This window comes from Cataglyphis hispanica, chromosome 21, assembly GCF_021464435.1.
Source record: "Cataglyphis hispanica isolate Lineage 1 chromosome 21, ULB_Chis1_1.0, whole genome shotgun sequence".
Classification (NCBI taxonomy): domain Eukaryota; kingdom Metazoa; phylum Arthropoda; class Insecta; order Hymenoptera; family Formicidae; genus Cataglyphis; species Cataglyphis hispanica.
The window spans coordinates 4,080,970-4,098,027 of NC_065974.1; the positions used below are offsets into that span (position 1 = coordinate 4,080,970).

At 36.9% G+C, this 17,058-nt stretch overlaps 1 protein-coding gene across 2 annotated transcripts in view; it reads left to right on the plus strand.

Annotated features, from left to right (window-relative positions):
• Window positions 1–17,058, plus strand: part of LOC126857285 (protein roadkill) — a 71,348-nt gene that overhangs the window by 19,111 nt on the left and 35,179 nt on the right. For both annotated transcript variants that reach the window (XM_050606554.1, XM_050606555.1), the window contains exon 3: window positions 13,774–13,834. The gene's annotated coding sequence lies outside the window, so the exon portion shown is untranslated. The remainder of the gene's footprint in view (window positions 1–13,773; window positions 13,835–17,058) is intronic.

A 17,058-nucleotide genomic window follows, 5' to 3' on the forward strand; every position in this document is an offset into this window, starting at 1 on the left:
GCGGGAAATCGAGAGGTTGAACAGAAACGGAATGCGAAAGCCTACGCAGTCACCCCGCCGTGACTTGCACACGTTACGGATTTTTAATTACATTCACATCCAAGAGATCGAAATAAAAAAATCCCTATTGATCCATTATAAGCGATTATAAACCGACGATCATTGATATAATGAAGAGAATATTTTTGTTTATCGAAGATAAATAAAATTGCGAGTGACGTTAATGTCTGCTAAAGGAGCTTCTCTCTAGCGTGTAAGAAATTTTCTCTCCCTCTCTCTCTCTCTCTCTTTCTTTGTCTTTCTCTCTCTTTATTCATGATGGGCAAGGCGTACAAACGGTTTCACTTTTAGGTCACCTTCGCGTAAGTATGTATACTCGGATTTCACCACTTCGCCCGACAGCTTCGGGTCCTTTCGCTCTTTCGAAACTTTTGATACTTCTCGGTCGCCGTATATGCGCGGGATTAGTCTCCGTCGTCCTTTGATACCCTCGTTGATCTTACAATTAGCTTTAGAAGATTTATTTGAAGTGTTGAAGTAACGGGGGAAGACCGTTCTTCCTTTGAAAGCGATAATTTTCGAAGGGACGTGATGGCGAAATAATTTCACGTGTAAATTACACACTCGCCTCGGTCGAGCGAAGAAATACATTTTTCAACCCGGCCCTGAGTACATTTACAAACATACGGCCGAAAGTTCTACATGTGCCCGCCGCTTTCCCAGAGATATCTCGTTTAACCTCGGTGCTTCATTACGAAACTAGTTGTTAACGTAATAGTAACCGAGCATCGCCAACCAAAGTCGAAATTGAAGCCGAAGTCATTAATAAGCGTTTCAGTAACTGTAATCTTCTATTAAAAGACCCTGTTTTTAATACATCTCCTTCTATAAAAAAAAAAAAACTTTCATATATAACACAATAATATAACATAAAAATCTTAAAAAAATTTTATTAATACATATCAGTTATATATATATATATTAATAATTTATTTTTAATAAGCACTTTTGTCTTTGACGTATAAATATATTTATGAATATAATAAGTATATATATATATATATATATATATATATATATATATAATAATGGGGATGTGTTGTCTTTGTTCTTAGGAGAGAGAAGAGCTCACATATTCTTAGGTTACATATACTTACGACCGTGAACGATTAACTTTAAGAACTCTTGCGATGCTCTAGTCAACGCTCGTGCAATACAAAAGGCTGGTTGTGACGAGACGGGACTTGGTCTCGGTCCACTTATCGCGGCTCCGAGTCGCAAATACGTTCTACTTGCAATTCGGAGCGCTGCGTAAGAGTACCTGCCTGCCACCCTATGCCAACAAAAACCGGTACTTTCAAATAAACGCGCGATAAACACACACCCGATCGAGATAATCGTCGAACGAAGCGGATTTTTTTTTTTTAATTTTCTTTAAAGTATGACGGAGCATTACACAATCCGTTACGCCGCGATCTCGTAATACAACGCGGCTAATTGAAAATGATATTACATTTATAATGGATATTAACGACGTACTTATTGAGGATGAGATTAATCTTTGGGCATAAAGCGTGTAAAGTCGCGACAAAAGCTAGCCTCTCTGTGAAGAAGAGCGCCTCTAATCATTTTCTCACACACGAATAATTACCCACGTGCACGACTGGCCTATTTAATTCAATGAAGCGAGCCATTGACGGACCTATTCAATCACGCGACAACGACGAGGTCGCGTTAACACAACAGACAGAGGCCGTGCAAGTTACACACAAACGCAGGCTTGAGGAGTAAAGTATCCACCCACACGAGGTGGACATATCGTGGAAAACTGCGAGCTGCAGCTAACAGCGATTGATACTGGGCCAATTTCTATATTAAACCACAACGAACATTCCTTACAATCGTAAATACAACAGAAGCCTCCGATATCGACGTGATTTTTTTTGGTTTGTACTAAATGATAAATTTTCCGAGATGAAAGAGAGGAGAAAGTTTTTTTTTTAACTAATTTCATTTTTTAAAGATGTGGGTGCAAAAATATTACTGAATAATTTTTTTTTATAAAATATTATTTTTTTTTTAAATTTAAGAAAAGCCTAACATTTAATTTTTCTTTATTAATTATTTTCTTCTTCTATTTATTATCGTATTTCTATTTATTATCGTATTTTTAACATATTATCGAAATTTCTTTTACAATCTCACATTTAATATCATATTAAAAAAAAATAAAAATAAAATTAAAAAAAGCCAAATTATTTCTTTAATTATAAAAAACAAAAAAAAAATACTTTTTATTAAAAATAAAGTGTTTGTGCTTTAAATCATCATTACTTTTTTCCAAGTCTTCTCTTTGTTTCTTCTCTCATATGATTAATCATGCACGAATGATTATCGTCGCGAGATCGTTGAAGATCACGCAAGATAACGCCTTAGTTTACGTACCCGTTGAATTGGACATGCCGCGTCTCTTTCTCTCGGTTTGTTCATATAATAATATTATAACTTCCCCACACGGGAGAGAAGGCGTGTGTCTGTGATCTAGGCTAACCGCGCCGGTCGTGTTGTAAGTGGGAGCATAACCCTCGTATCTCCGGTACCATTGTCATCTCGGGTGTCGCATTGCGAACACACACCCGATATATTCCCGTGTGTGCATAAACACCAACGCATCGAGATGTAGATTCAAATCAGATTCGCTGAAGATTTCTGCCATGCGTCTGTATAAAAAGGCACATGGGGATGATATCCTTATCGAATTTGAAACGAATTATCTGTTGAAGCAAAATTTATTTGAAATTTGGGAAATAAAAAGATGCTAGCTTGTTATATATATATATATATATATATATATATATATATATATATATATATATATATATCTTATATACACGCTCTCTTTTAAAATTTGTGGAATTTGTGAGAATTATATTTTATTTGAATTTTTATTAATATTTTCTTTCGAATCTAGACTCTTGATTTAATTCGCCAACTTTTCGCTCACGCTCTTTGTCGAGTGCTCCGTGTAAATTGTCGAGGCGAGATCTCTCGGAGACCTCGTCGTGCAACCTACCTACCTACATAAACACGATGCTCCGCTTTGCTTTCCGTTCTCCTTACAAACACCGTATCGCACCTTCTCGAGAGACGGTGGAGGAGGAGGAGGAAGAGACGCGGACTCGCGCAAAAAGCTTCACTGCTCGCAACGCAACCCAATTTCGTTAGCGGTAGTATTTTCTACGCGTATCGACGTGATCGTAGGTCAAGGTTGATGTATCGGCTCGAAACTCTCATTTATTTAACGGCCTTCTATGATCGAATTTTTCCGGCTGAGCACCAACTAAAATAAAGGACTATAAACTCGAGTAATAAATATAAATTTCAAGCGTTGCGATTTATTTCTGAAATTATTATTTTCCTCGACAATTAATATTTGAAACTTTTATATATTGAATAAATTATTTGTTCTTTTTATATTCTATTTAATTACTATATTTATTCAGTAAATATGTTTTCTCCGTCGATATCCATATCTACGAAAATATTAAATTTTTTTTATGACTGTGCATATCTGCCTGGAAAATCTGACGCAGAGACTTGTACAACGCGAGACAAACGGTACGCTCCAGAGGATCTCGCGTTACTTTCGCGTGTTTTTACACGCGCGGGTCTCGAGCGGGTGCTCTTAAGAGGGAAGCGTCCGCGCGGACATGTCGTACGCACACAAATACTACCGTGACGCAAAACAAATTATTATCCATCCTCGCGATATATCCCACGGCGCCTCATCGCCGCCGGGCTCGCGATCTCGCGATTTATGAATTAATATTTTACGTCATAATGCGGCGAATGTAGGCGCGCGACACGTATTCAATTAACGACGCGATGAAACGTTCTCATTAATCGCCGGTGACAATATTGACCCGCGGATCCGATGATTATCCGGTGATTAATGCGAATTTTCATCCCGTTTGTGCTTGCGGAGCTTCGTTCCCCCCCCCCCTCCCCCCCGACGATTAATGGACCGACGCACTCTGTTTCTTTCTCTCTCTACGCCCACCTCTTCCTCTTCCCTCTCCTTCCAATCCGTCTCCCTTCTCGCGAGCGAGGAGAATGCGACCACGCGGAAATCACGCGCCGTTCGTTACGCGTGTGTTCGATCGGCCGGGGATTATGCATGTGTGGGCGCAATTTCAATGCACCCGTATACGTGACGCGCACAATGCACCCGTAACGAAGTCGTTTCGCTTCTCGTTATTGTCCGAAACTTAGCCTGCCAGTGCGAAAACAGCCTAAGAATGGACGTCGTTTACACGCCGTTGATCGCATAGCGGTTCTTAATTATGTTGTTTGGCGTGAGTTTTAATTTCTCTCGTAGTTTAGGCTCTTGATTGGTAAACGTAACATGCGTAACATGGTTCATAAATTCTAGCGATTTTTATATATTTTTTTTCTGGGATTAACTCCTGCGTCTATGCATCTAAATAATTTTTTGTAAGCTTTCTTCTTTAGTATATTACTTCATGTTTATTCGATTTCCCAAGAACATGGGAGAAAATTTTTCAGTACAAATTATATACATGAAAAATACACACAATTAGCTTTCACATTTATTGTAAAGCTGGAATATAACAATAAGATATTTACTATTAAAAAAATTTAAATTATGAATTTCTTTTATTATTCGTTAACGATTATGCATTTGTTTGTGCATCTAAATATTTAAATAATTACACAATAGTCCTTTGTCAAATATAATATAATACGTATATAATTATTGAATAAAATGTTGCGTGATTTCTTGTATATGTCAGGATGTTCCACGATTACAAAAAAGATATATATTAAATTAATATTATATATATATATATATATATATATATATATATATATATATAAAAATCATTATATAAAATTAATATATAATATAAAATATATATTAAGAAAATTATATATTATAATTTTTAGTGTAATATTTTCTCCGTATATTTATAATATTTGCTCATATTTTACACGTGTAAAAGGAAAAAAAAAAGTTATCGAAAGAAACTGCGTAATCAAAGTTCAATCCTCCAACATACCACTTTGTTGCGTAATGTGACGTATCATTTCTTATCATTCCTGTTCTCGTTACTTCGAGACAAGCTAGAAATTCAAAATATTTATCCTTATTAGCTTTTTTCCAGGCAAGTTAAAATAATGTGAGCCAAACTTGTTGCACGTTTGTATTTAATTAATATAGACTATATTCTTTAAAATCTGTTCTTGAAAACCACTAGGTTTTTCTTTACCATATTTAAGAGCCGCGTTCGATCTCGCATACGACATTATATTTTTTGTTGCTTTATCGCACATTGACAGATTGACTGCATCGCTTTCGTCTACGATCCGTCGAGCTCGCGCTCGCTGGGCGCGCTTGGGCTCCTCGAGCGGCGGATAATATTGCGGCACGGGGAGTGAAAGCGACACGGTGAACCCGCTTACGAGGTTACCCATGTACTTTTACTCCGAACCGAGCTGTATTATAGTGGCTACTTACCCGGCAGTCCCTGGCATAGTTATCACCAGAAATATCGCCGCGTTGGAAAGCCTACACGCAAAAGCCGCTCGCGCCACTCATTCGCTGCTCGCTCTCGAGAGAGAACTGCTCTCTTATCTGCCTTCATGTGAAATTCCTAAATATATATATATATATATATAATTTTTTAGTTCTGCGCGTGAAATCGTACTATCGAGAACGTTAGAAAACTCATTCAATCTGGGCGAACGTGGGCGACTTGTTTCTGACCTCGATAAAAACATTCAGGAGCTACCTGAGATAATCTTTCCAGGTTGTCTGTGCTTTGTCTAATTCGTGAAGCTACAGCTAAAAGAGAAAATATCGGAATTTCATTTCGAGTGAGAAAATATCGGAGTCGTATTTCAACACGTTTCTTCCTCGTTTCTACGATTTCATTTTTGAAATATCTTCCTTTTCTATCAATTTTATCTTTGTTTTATTCATGCTTTTAAAAGGTTTAGGATTAAAATTAGAATTTTTGATTGCTTATGAGGGAATAATATGGGAAATTATCTACACCGTAGGCGCGCGTGATAGAAAAATTATCTTAAGAATGGAACGCAACGTTGGTTGCCGCATGGATTGTACCTTGAATAGCGACGTTACTTAAATTAAATTACTCGAGGACTTTAAACGTGGCGGGGTCTTTTAAAGCGGTAAATTTTAAAGCCCCCTCCCCCTCCCCCGTTGTGTATGCGCGTTCGCGTTCCCGCATGGTTGGCTTCGGAATCGATTTTCACTATCGTTTTATCCGAGGCTTGGGAAGAGAAGAAGCTTTCTCTCCTCGACAAAGCGGACGCCATATGCCGCCCTGGACAATGAAACGAGTGGAAACGAGAGTCTCGTCGGAGGGCGCGCGCGCGCGCGCGCGCGTGTGTGTGTGTGTGTGTGTGTAGGGCCCCTCGGTTTCTCGGCCCCTTCGAGACGCGTCTCGATTCTTTCGGGATGTACAACGATAGGGAACCCTTCGAGTTCCTCTGGGTTTTCGCCCTCGCTGCTCGCTCTGTCCCGTCAACACGAGGGCGAAGAAACGAACCCCATCTCTCGTCCCTTCTCACCTCGAGGGGCGATTTTTCGTATGTGCGTAGATTCTTTTTTAACCGCTTGATTTAAAAATTAAACAAGTTGATCTTTTTTTTTTTTTTTTATTTTAATAATACGGAAAAATTTCGTAATTTCAGAATAAAATTTCCTTCTAATCGCTCGTTCATTGATATAAATGAATATTTGATATTGATATAAATGAATATCATTAAAATCGTTTTATTTTAGCAATATCGGAAAATTTAGCAATCTCAGAATTATAAATCTTTAATTTTGGAACAGAATATCACGAAAATTATTACAGTGAGAGATATATCGTGCATTACATAATTATTTTACTTAAAAGGACTATAATATATTTTGGAATATAACAAAATTATCTCTTTGTACAGTTCTTGATATAAAATGTGTGAACATAAAATAAAATAAAAAAAAAACCTATACACCTTTTTGGTAATTTAAGTTTTATTTTTTGCGACAACAAAATTATAAGATTAATCAAAATCATTTCGAGTTTCACAGTGCATTAAGGGGTTAATCGCGCTTCGGAGACCACGAATGGAGGAGCGCGATGCAATCAGCGAGAATTAATGCGCCCACGTCGCCGATATCGCGTCTCGCCGAACTCCGGCAGAAGTTTCCGTGGTAATCGCCTTCGCGTTCGCTCCACTTTCGTGGAAAAGCCGTGAAACGAGTTATCGCGAAGCGGTTCGAATGTTCGCGAAGTTCCTCGTCGGCGGTTTTGGAATCGCACTCGCGCACAGCTGTGCCATTCTCTCTCTCTCTCTCTCTCTCTCTCTTGTTCTTTCTCTCTCCTCAACCGCCCTTCGCTGTCCCTTCTACTTCACGATCTGAACGGATCTATATGCACAGTGCGTCTCGTTTTCGTGGTAAGGACGAGAGAATGAATCTCCTCTCGTCCTTGTTCCCTCCAAGGGCACCATCACCATCATCATCAACATCATCATCATCTGCTACTGTACATGTACCACCCACAGAGAGACAGACGACCGAGGGATCCTAAAGCAACCTAAGCGAGTCGAGGATAAATACAATCTGGGATTCCGGACTGTGCCCTGTGTTAGCTTATATGTAACGAATGATTCTTTTCAAAATGGAAGAGAAATTGAAGGCAAGATATTGCAATCGGCCTCCCTCGGCAGTCTTTGAATTACTCGCTGGGAATAATACGTATATAGAATAATATAGAATAAAAATATTTGTCATTTTTTTTATTCATTTATATTAACGCGAGAAAGAAAAATTTAAATTAATATAAACATAAAAATATACCAAATAATTCCGTGTAAATAATATTCGATTTTTATTTTTTTAATGATAAAATAAAAATTGACTTGTTCTTAAGAAAACTAGAAAAAAAATATTCCACTGTTTGTACCGAGAGAGAGAGGAGGAGAGGAGGGAGGGGAGAGAGAGAGAGAGAGAGAGAGAGAGAAAGTATTATAGATACTAAATAATTTATATATATATTAAATAATTGTCACAAATAGTTTGGATTTACTGGTTCAGGCTTTTTTATTTTTTTTTTTAAACAAAAACAATTAATTTTTTATACGGAAATAAAAGTCGATATGTTTTTTATATAAAACAATTTATAATCGAAATAAAGTAATTTATTTCTTTCCCGCAGAATCATATTTTATAGACTTGGAGATATATTTTGTATTTCTAAATTATTTATATAAACTTTATATACACTTTTTAACAAATTCTATTTTATTGTTATTTCGATATAATTCATATAATATTAAAAACAAGACTATTCTAATTTAACAACAAAAGTATAATCTTTTGTTGTGTATATCCGAAAAATACAATTATACGGGATATCATCCGACGCTCGTAATCTAGAATATTTAAAGATTACAAGGACCTTTGGTCAGAGTCAAGTAATGATCAAGGGTCATCGTGTCGAATCTTTTGTGACATCTCCCTTTTCCTTTTTCTTGCCTCAAATATTAACCCGCGGACAACAGATTGAACGGTTTAATACTGATTCAATGGATGCCGATCCGATTCCTGCGATCGAGAGACGATTTATAGCAAACCAGTTCGGCTACTCTTACTTGACCTTACATATTATTCTTTTAATTCGATATTAACGACGCGCGGTATTCGGTGTAACGACGATAAGAGCGATGTAACGCCATACAAATTTGCTTATCCGAACATTCTCCAAACGTGCGAACATGATCCTTACAAAAATCAACCTTCCGAGGCAATGTAATTGATATTGTGATGTACAATACAGGTGGAATTCCGATAAGTTCTTTCAGGGGAAACCATTCAAAGAGAATGAGACTTAATAAAGATATATATTTATATAATAAAATGAAAAAATAAAACGAGTAATAAAAGATGAATATATAAAAATAAAATACATGCTCGGGAGGAGTGAAAAGTATAATATTGTCGAAAACATGAAGATAATAACAGATAAATAATGAGATAATAACAAAAAATCGGAAATTGTCAAATTTTTGATATCACGAAGGCTAAAAATAAAAAATAAAAATATGTATTATAAGTAAATAAGTAAATAAAAAATATATATAATATAATATATAAATATAATATAATATAATATATTATATAATATAATATATAATATATAAAAATATATAAATATATATAATGAAAAAAATATTATAAATGAATATTTATATACAATCGAATATCTGTATAGTGTATTGGTGTTTTTTTTTCTTTCTGTCGAAAATTTCGATTCTTATATATTCCGCGTTTTACAGCTTATATACCGTTATGTTCACTCATTTTTAACTTGTGTCACGGTCTTAATGTCAAAGTTCCCCAATCGACATCTATCTAATCGATCGTTGATGACACCTGGCCTAGTGGTACAGTTACAACGAGTGGGAGTGGGTATTAAACATCGCGGCTACGAGAGAGGATCGAGGTTAACGATAAGTTCTTCGCTCTCTTTCTCTCATTCTCTCTCTTGTCGCGAACCGATGAACTTTTTCATAAGCGGAGAATCGACGATAACGTCGAGAGCGAATTATCGATCCGGATGACATCTGGGGAAAATGTGCTCGTGGCAGTAACTGCCGGTGACTTATGAGCTTTAAGATTACGATAACAATCGAGAAAAAGGAGGAAACGATATTGAAAGAATGTATTGTACTCAGAGTGACTAAAGTTGAAAGTTTAACGTGACAATACTCTGCCTTAAATAAAGTAAAAAATTCTGCTTCATTAAAGAAAGTAAATTCGAAGATAAATCAATCGATTAATTATACTTATTTAATTATTGTTACGAATTATAATGTAATCTAATTTAAAGGGATGCGAAACTTTCAATAGTCGACGGTATCAAAATTTAATTCAGGGTCTAATGATCGCTTATACAACGCTGATTCTCCTCGTAATTTTCAAAAGTCTGAACGAAATATATATCGTGGTATCTTCAATCGACATTATTCACAGTCCTCTCTTAATTACATTAGGGCGATACGCTTCCCCGGGGCTGAACAGAGACTGGGCTCTGGAATTGTTTCCACAAAATTGCGACACGACACCGTTTCACCGCTGCTAATTCACCGAGGAGATTTATGCTAGCCGCCGCCGCGCTTTAACTCCCTCGACTCCCCCGCGTTCCTCTCGGCACCGACCCACTTTTCCCATTATCGTAGCGTAACTATCGTCGGCCGGTATCGCCGATAAAAATCGGCCCGCGCGCGTCTGTCAAAAGCGTCGCGTCTTTTCCCTGTCGTTTCACAAGAGAACGCCGCATCCAACATGGATCTATGTAATAATGATTTTAAGCCAGTCTTAGTTCTCCTAGTGTTTAAAATATTTCTCGAATATCTCTACTTTTATTCGCGTCTCAAGCCAATGCTCAAGTTTTAATTCAAGCGTCTCTCTCTTTAATCGCATGAAAAAGAGCTCACATATACATATGATTTCGGTGATTTCCATTTTTAACACTATAAAAATTCGGGAAAATGAATTCTATATAAATTCTATATGTAACAGATCATTTTCGCGCATCCAATTCATTCAGATTATTTACTGGAGCCGCAAAAATCCTTGATAAAGGAGATCTGGGATCCATTCGCACGGCATTCGGCGTGCGATAGAAAAACGGATTCTGCATCATAAATATATATAGATTCGAAGCCGGGGGTAGCGGGTGAAGAGAGCGTATATCATATATTGCTGTTTGAAAAGCTCAACGGAGGAGGAGCCCCTTCTCCTTCACATTGTGTGTGTGTATTATAGAGGCTCGAGAAACGAGGCAAAGCGAGGTGAAGAGAGCTGACCTACTGTGGCAAGTGGCTCAGGGCCGTCGTTGTCCAAATCGTCCCCCCTCCCCCGATTTTCCCCTCCCATCGGGCATTCTCTCTCCATCCGGTACCACGCGGCATTATTAAGATCTGTCTCTTTCTTTTTCTTTCTCTTTTTCGAACGTAATACCCTCGTAGTCACTTTGTTTTCCTCCTTTTTCTCTTTCTCCATCAATCTCTCCTGCTTCTTTTCCCTTTACCCTTTTCTATAAGTTGCGATCAAGATTTTCGCTAACATACCCGATAAGCCAAATGGACCGTAACGCCCGGACGATAATGCCCGGAGTCTATCATGACGTCGTTCCCGTGTGATAATAGCGTGGCGATTTTAGAGCGATTGGAGGAGAACGCCACTGTATAAGCGCGAGGGTGAAAGCTTCGATAATTGAGAACGATATAGATCCGAGAATATCGAGTTGATATATGGCGGTCCCCTTCCTGAGAGAGTGCTTTCTAGTCAATTCCAAATAGAGGCATTGCTCAATGTACGGCATTGCAAATGAGCCTATTATAGCGTAGCTTATTTACTCGTTTTAGCATTCCGCTTTTACATTTTATTACTTCGATTGTGTGCGCGAGAAAGAGCGTACAAGAAGTGAAAAACAAAATATTACTATCTTGAACGCTGAGAAATTATTTTTTTCAACATATTCTCCCTATTTTTGTGATTTTAATTAATTGAATTTGATTGATATTTAAATTAACTTTGTATAAAAGTTCTGCGAAATTAAATTTTCTTTATTCCGAATAGATTATTTTTTCCTCACGATACTTGCATTTTTTGCTAAAGAAATATGGCATAATACAATTTGTTTGGTCCGGTTAATGCGATATACAGCAATGTATCATTAGCGAGGTCTGATTCAATATCCTCGGCTGGGATTCGTGACCGGCTCTCTTGCGCTTTTTTTTTGCGCACGGGTCGATGTAAATACGCCCACCCGAGGAGGAAAGTGAATCAGCGTCGGTTGCCGAGTGAAAATCATCTAGTGAAAATGTGAAGGTCGGATAGAGTGGCGATTTGAAAGTTCTAGTCGTAGCTTCCAGCTACAAATCGATTTTCACTCTGCCATCGTCGTCGTAGGTATCCCTCGCGAAACGTACGGCAAAAGGTCGGATTATCGTGGCTTATTACAAGACTCTAGGTACCACTTTTACATGCACGCGCGATCATAGTTGACGAACGTAGCGAATTACTCCGATAAACGATACACGTCGATTTTTACACCGATATATTTTTATGCAGAGAAAATAAAAAATATATATATATATATATATATAAATTTCTTTTTATCTCTTCGAGACGAAGAAAGAGGGAGAAATATGTCTATTTTAAAAATAATATAAATGATAATCAAGTTACAATTTACTTACCGCATATCCGTTGCTCCGTACTTCGTCCGATGCTTTTTTAGACCTTCTCTTTTCTTGTTCATCCTTCGCCATCTCCTTGTGGCACTCACACTCACTCACGAAAACACAATTAATTATAGTCATATACGCAATAATCGCGAGACACTCCCGATCGCGGAACAATTACAGATGATACGCACTTTATTATATCGTAAAAAAAGGAGCAACGCGAAAAGTACGTTTACACTCATTACAACAATGCTACCTCTATTGCTGATACATGTATAATATACATGAATCCAATACAATGCCAATAAAACATGAATCGTAAGCTCGAAAGAGTAAAGTGATAAAGTTATGATAAAACAATTATTTAATTAATAATTAAATGATACATGCTCGCATTTTTAGAAAAATTTAAAGCATTGGATGAAATATATTTAACTCGAAGCATTATTAGAAAAATAATTATTGTCCTAAAAATCGATAATCGAAGGATCGCAACGAACTCATGATTTATAATTTTTATTCCTGTCGCTTCGAATTTTATTTCTAGTAATAAATAATTGTACGTAATAATACGCGCTTTGATCGCGAAAGTTTATCATCGTAACACAGTTTCATTTTATTTGTAAAAGTTGATTAATTGTTAATTAAAATAAATCCGCAAATTACGGTTTCATTACTTGTCGCGTTCGCGTTGTTTAGAACAAGAATTCGACAACTTACTAAACGTTTCGCACTGCTTTACTGCTCGAGTGCAAATGATAACAAGGATAAAGGAAAAGAATTTAAGGAAGCGTCTCCCACCATTACATTACTATTCAAGTGTCGCCGTGCGAATGATAACAAGATCGTAATACGTAAACAATAGAGCGTTATACGCCGCCAAGGCCGAATACAATGTTATTGATACGTAATATATACATTCGTTGCCGAAATATTTTTTACGTATTATATTATATGTAAATGTTCTAAATGCGTGTTTTATCGATTTTAAAGGGGATTTAATTATTAATAGCGCGTTAATTAATTCTTTCACGTTTATATGATTGATGATAAGTATACTGTAATTTTCTTTTTAGGATAAATAAAATGTCATACGAAAAATCGCGATATCTCAATATTAATTTGAGTGGAAAAATGTTAAGAGTTTCTTTTATATCTCATGGGATGCTATTCAGAATTCTAAATAAAAGGCCGGAAATTCGAAAAATCTATCTCTCTCAATACTTGGATATATCTTTATATGACATGCGAAAAATTGTACTTTTTCTATTTTCTATTTTATATGTAAAGTACTATATATACATATATAATTTAAATACATATATAATTATATGTATACATATATAATTTCTTTATTATGCAATAATATTTTTTTTATCTGTAAAATACGCAGTTAAATGTGAATTTATAATGCTTCGATTTTATATCATCAATTTTCCAGATTTATGTATTTATATATTCTCCGGTTTCTGATTTCAGAAGTTTTTGTCGTATGCATCATCCTTAAGTGATATCAGAGCGAAGCAGACTATGCTGACGAGTAAGTAGATGCACATATAAAAGAAAAAAATTTTTAATAAATGCTGATTAATTTTGTACGTCAAACGATGCGGACTATCTTTAATTTAGCATTTGTTTTAATCTTTAAATTATTGGCCAAAACGGTTTATTTATATCCGAAAAGGAGCGCTATTTTATTAATAAAATATTACTAATAACTGATAAATTATTAACGTATTAAATATTAATATCTCAAATATTATATTAAATACTGGTATTAATGTACAGATGAATTCAAAAATATTCTTCTCTTTAATACAGGCATAAATTTTCTTTAAATTAATATGATTTCAAATCAAAATTAAACTTAAAATTAAGATTGAAACGTTATGAAAGGTAGACTTAAGACTTTGATCTAATTTTCACGGCTGTTTACGTCAAGTTTCAATTTAAGTGAGACATCTCCTGTCGGCTAGTGTCGCCGACGTCTCTTCCGCATAGTTCATCGCAATTCCGCGCGCGGAATTGCGAGCGTTATTTCTTGATCGGGACGTTCATTGTTGAATCTCGGCCGCGAATACTTTATAAGCGTCAAGTGCAAGAGAGATAGAGAGAGAGAGAGAGAGAGAGAGACGATGAAGAAGAAAAAAGAAGAAGAAGAAGAAGCGGCAATTTGTACCGTTGCACGCGTAAACAATATTTCTCAGCTATTGTAGATACACTCGAGTGACATCATTCGTCCTCGCGCTTACGTAAAGATATCGGCGTTGTGTCCGTCACTAACGTCGGTGATCCTTACGTGACTTCTTACTACATACCCGTGCATTTAGCACGCGGCACGTTTTTAACACTCCCGTAAAGATTAACAGCTGCACGAGCAATCGTCCCCGATAATCGGATGAATAAAAAAATATATATTTATAAACGTTGCATGGAAATTACAATTTCTTACGTAATTACGTAATCAAGCTGTTCTTACAATAATTATATTATCAATTTAATTTATATTGTATTGTTTTACTACAAAGCGACACTCTTATTTTCAAAAATTTTCAAAATTGTGCTAGAATTTTAATTTAAAGTTATAATATTCGTGCATGTATGAAATAAAAATTAGAAAGATACGAAGAACGTTTTCACATAACATTTCCACGAAACTCTTTCAACGTGGCAGGATATTTAAGGTCGACCATCGGCATGACCATATTCGCATACCCACTCGGTCGCGTCAGCGTCGCATCGTTCCCATCATCGGAAAGGTTAACTGTTTGATTAGATTAGCGTGGCGTGCAAATAACGGCGGCGGATCGGCCTCGGGTTCGTACGACCATGCCGGATCGTTAGGTAGGCTTTGTCGAAAACCTCCGGAAAGGACGGCGGGAAAGAAAGCCGCCGCCGCCGCTTCCGGGATCGGTAGAGCGGAGCATAATGGGCGAGGGCGAGCACGTATCTGCAGCGTAGCGACCATCCAAATGGTTATTTTCGACTCGGTGAGGTCGTCTAGGACGTGGTAAAACGAGCACTCGAGGACACGTCCTCTGTGTGTGTGTGTGTGTGTGTGTGTGCGTGTGTACGCACATGTGCGACGACGTTGTGTTCCTCTCGCCGTTTCCATTCATTCTATACACATGGCCGAGCCCACACGGAGATGTAACTTTAACGCGACCTCCGGCGTTTCCTGTTTCTCCGATCGGCGATCGATCGGCGATAATCGATGCGATGTGAGAAAATGGGGGAAAAGTTTGAGTTATTGGAGGCGACCTTTCTTCGAAAGTTTCGCAAGGTATGGTACAAGTATATCTAAATTAGAGAAGCACATTCGAGATATAAAATATAAAATATTCAAAATGTAAAATATTGAAAGCTGATTTATAGAAAAAATCAAAGCATACAAAATTCAAATTTTGATTGTGTAAAGGAAGTAAAAAGTTGTGTAAAAAGATGTCTAAATTCGAGGATTAAATAGAATGTATTTTTTTTTTGTTAAATAATTATATATATATATATATATATATATATATATATATATTACACCATTTCGAACTTTCCCATATTCTCGACTCATCGAAACCGGGCAATCTCTATATTCTCGACTTTCCCTTCAGTCCTCGCTTTCGAAACTTTCGCAACTTCGAGGTGTCTTTTATCTTTGCATTTATCGTGATTAATTTGTCAAGAGGCAACTTAACACCTCGGTCGTATCTCCGATTTCAGGCTATTTGTCCAGCGTTATCATTTTATCAAATTTATTTCGAGCGTTCGGATATTCGATAACTCTTCTTGTCATCTCAATGACATAGCATCCCCACGAGAAATTAACTTCAGATATACGGGGGCGGGGAGAGGGGGGGGGCATAATTACTGTTAATGTCCGAATCTGATTTCTGGCGATGGGAATACCAAGTTAACAGAGGTCTTCTTCAGGCTCTTTTACGAGATGAGAAAGGAAAAATATACATCACACGTCGCTCTACATCACTTTTAGATTACAGAATGACCTTAACCCCGGTATCGATAATCGATGGAATCGATCGTGGGCTCCGCTGCACGAAGGTATCTACAGATTATCCTCGTTGCTGAAGGTCACGGACGACTAATTTAGAACGTGGAAAGTTCTCGTGAAATATGTATAAAATTCTCGCCGAAAAGTTTCCTCCCTTTATTTGTTTTTGTTTCGCGTAAACAATTGTTGTCTCGAGTAATCCGACTAAAAATATCTCACTTTATTACCCGTCTAGATTTTTATTATCCGGAGATATATATATTTTAAGTTCATAAAAATAAAACAAATATATATAACGTTTGGGGAAAATTTTTTTTCTCTTTCCGATAAGATTCGATATCGAACGATAAAATGAGACGTACTCTCGAGAGATTCGGGACCCTTCGATAGAATTGATCATTTATATGATCTCTACTATGAGAATATATTTTATTGCTCCAAACGCGTAGCTTGTCTTTATCCTCTGGACGACTTGGAGATAGGCGATCGATACACTTTGGCTTTGTAACTTTCCGCGCAAAAATTAGCTATCGATCTGATAAACGCGCCCCCCCAAACACGAACGACGAAAATCTCTGTAATTAAATTGTGTAATGCCGACCTTCGATTCGATGTCCGATCGCGAACGATCGAGTCCGATGTGATTTCAGTTTGTCGCTATAATCAACCTCGCACGTTTATTTTATGGTCGAGCGAATCCGAACTCGTGCTCGGGAGTAATTAAGTTAACGAGCCGACCCGGGGAGCACCGTTAATTAATT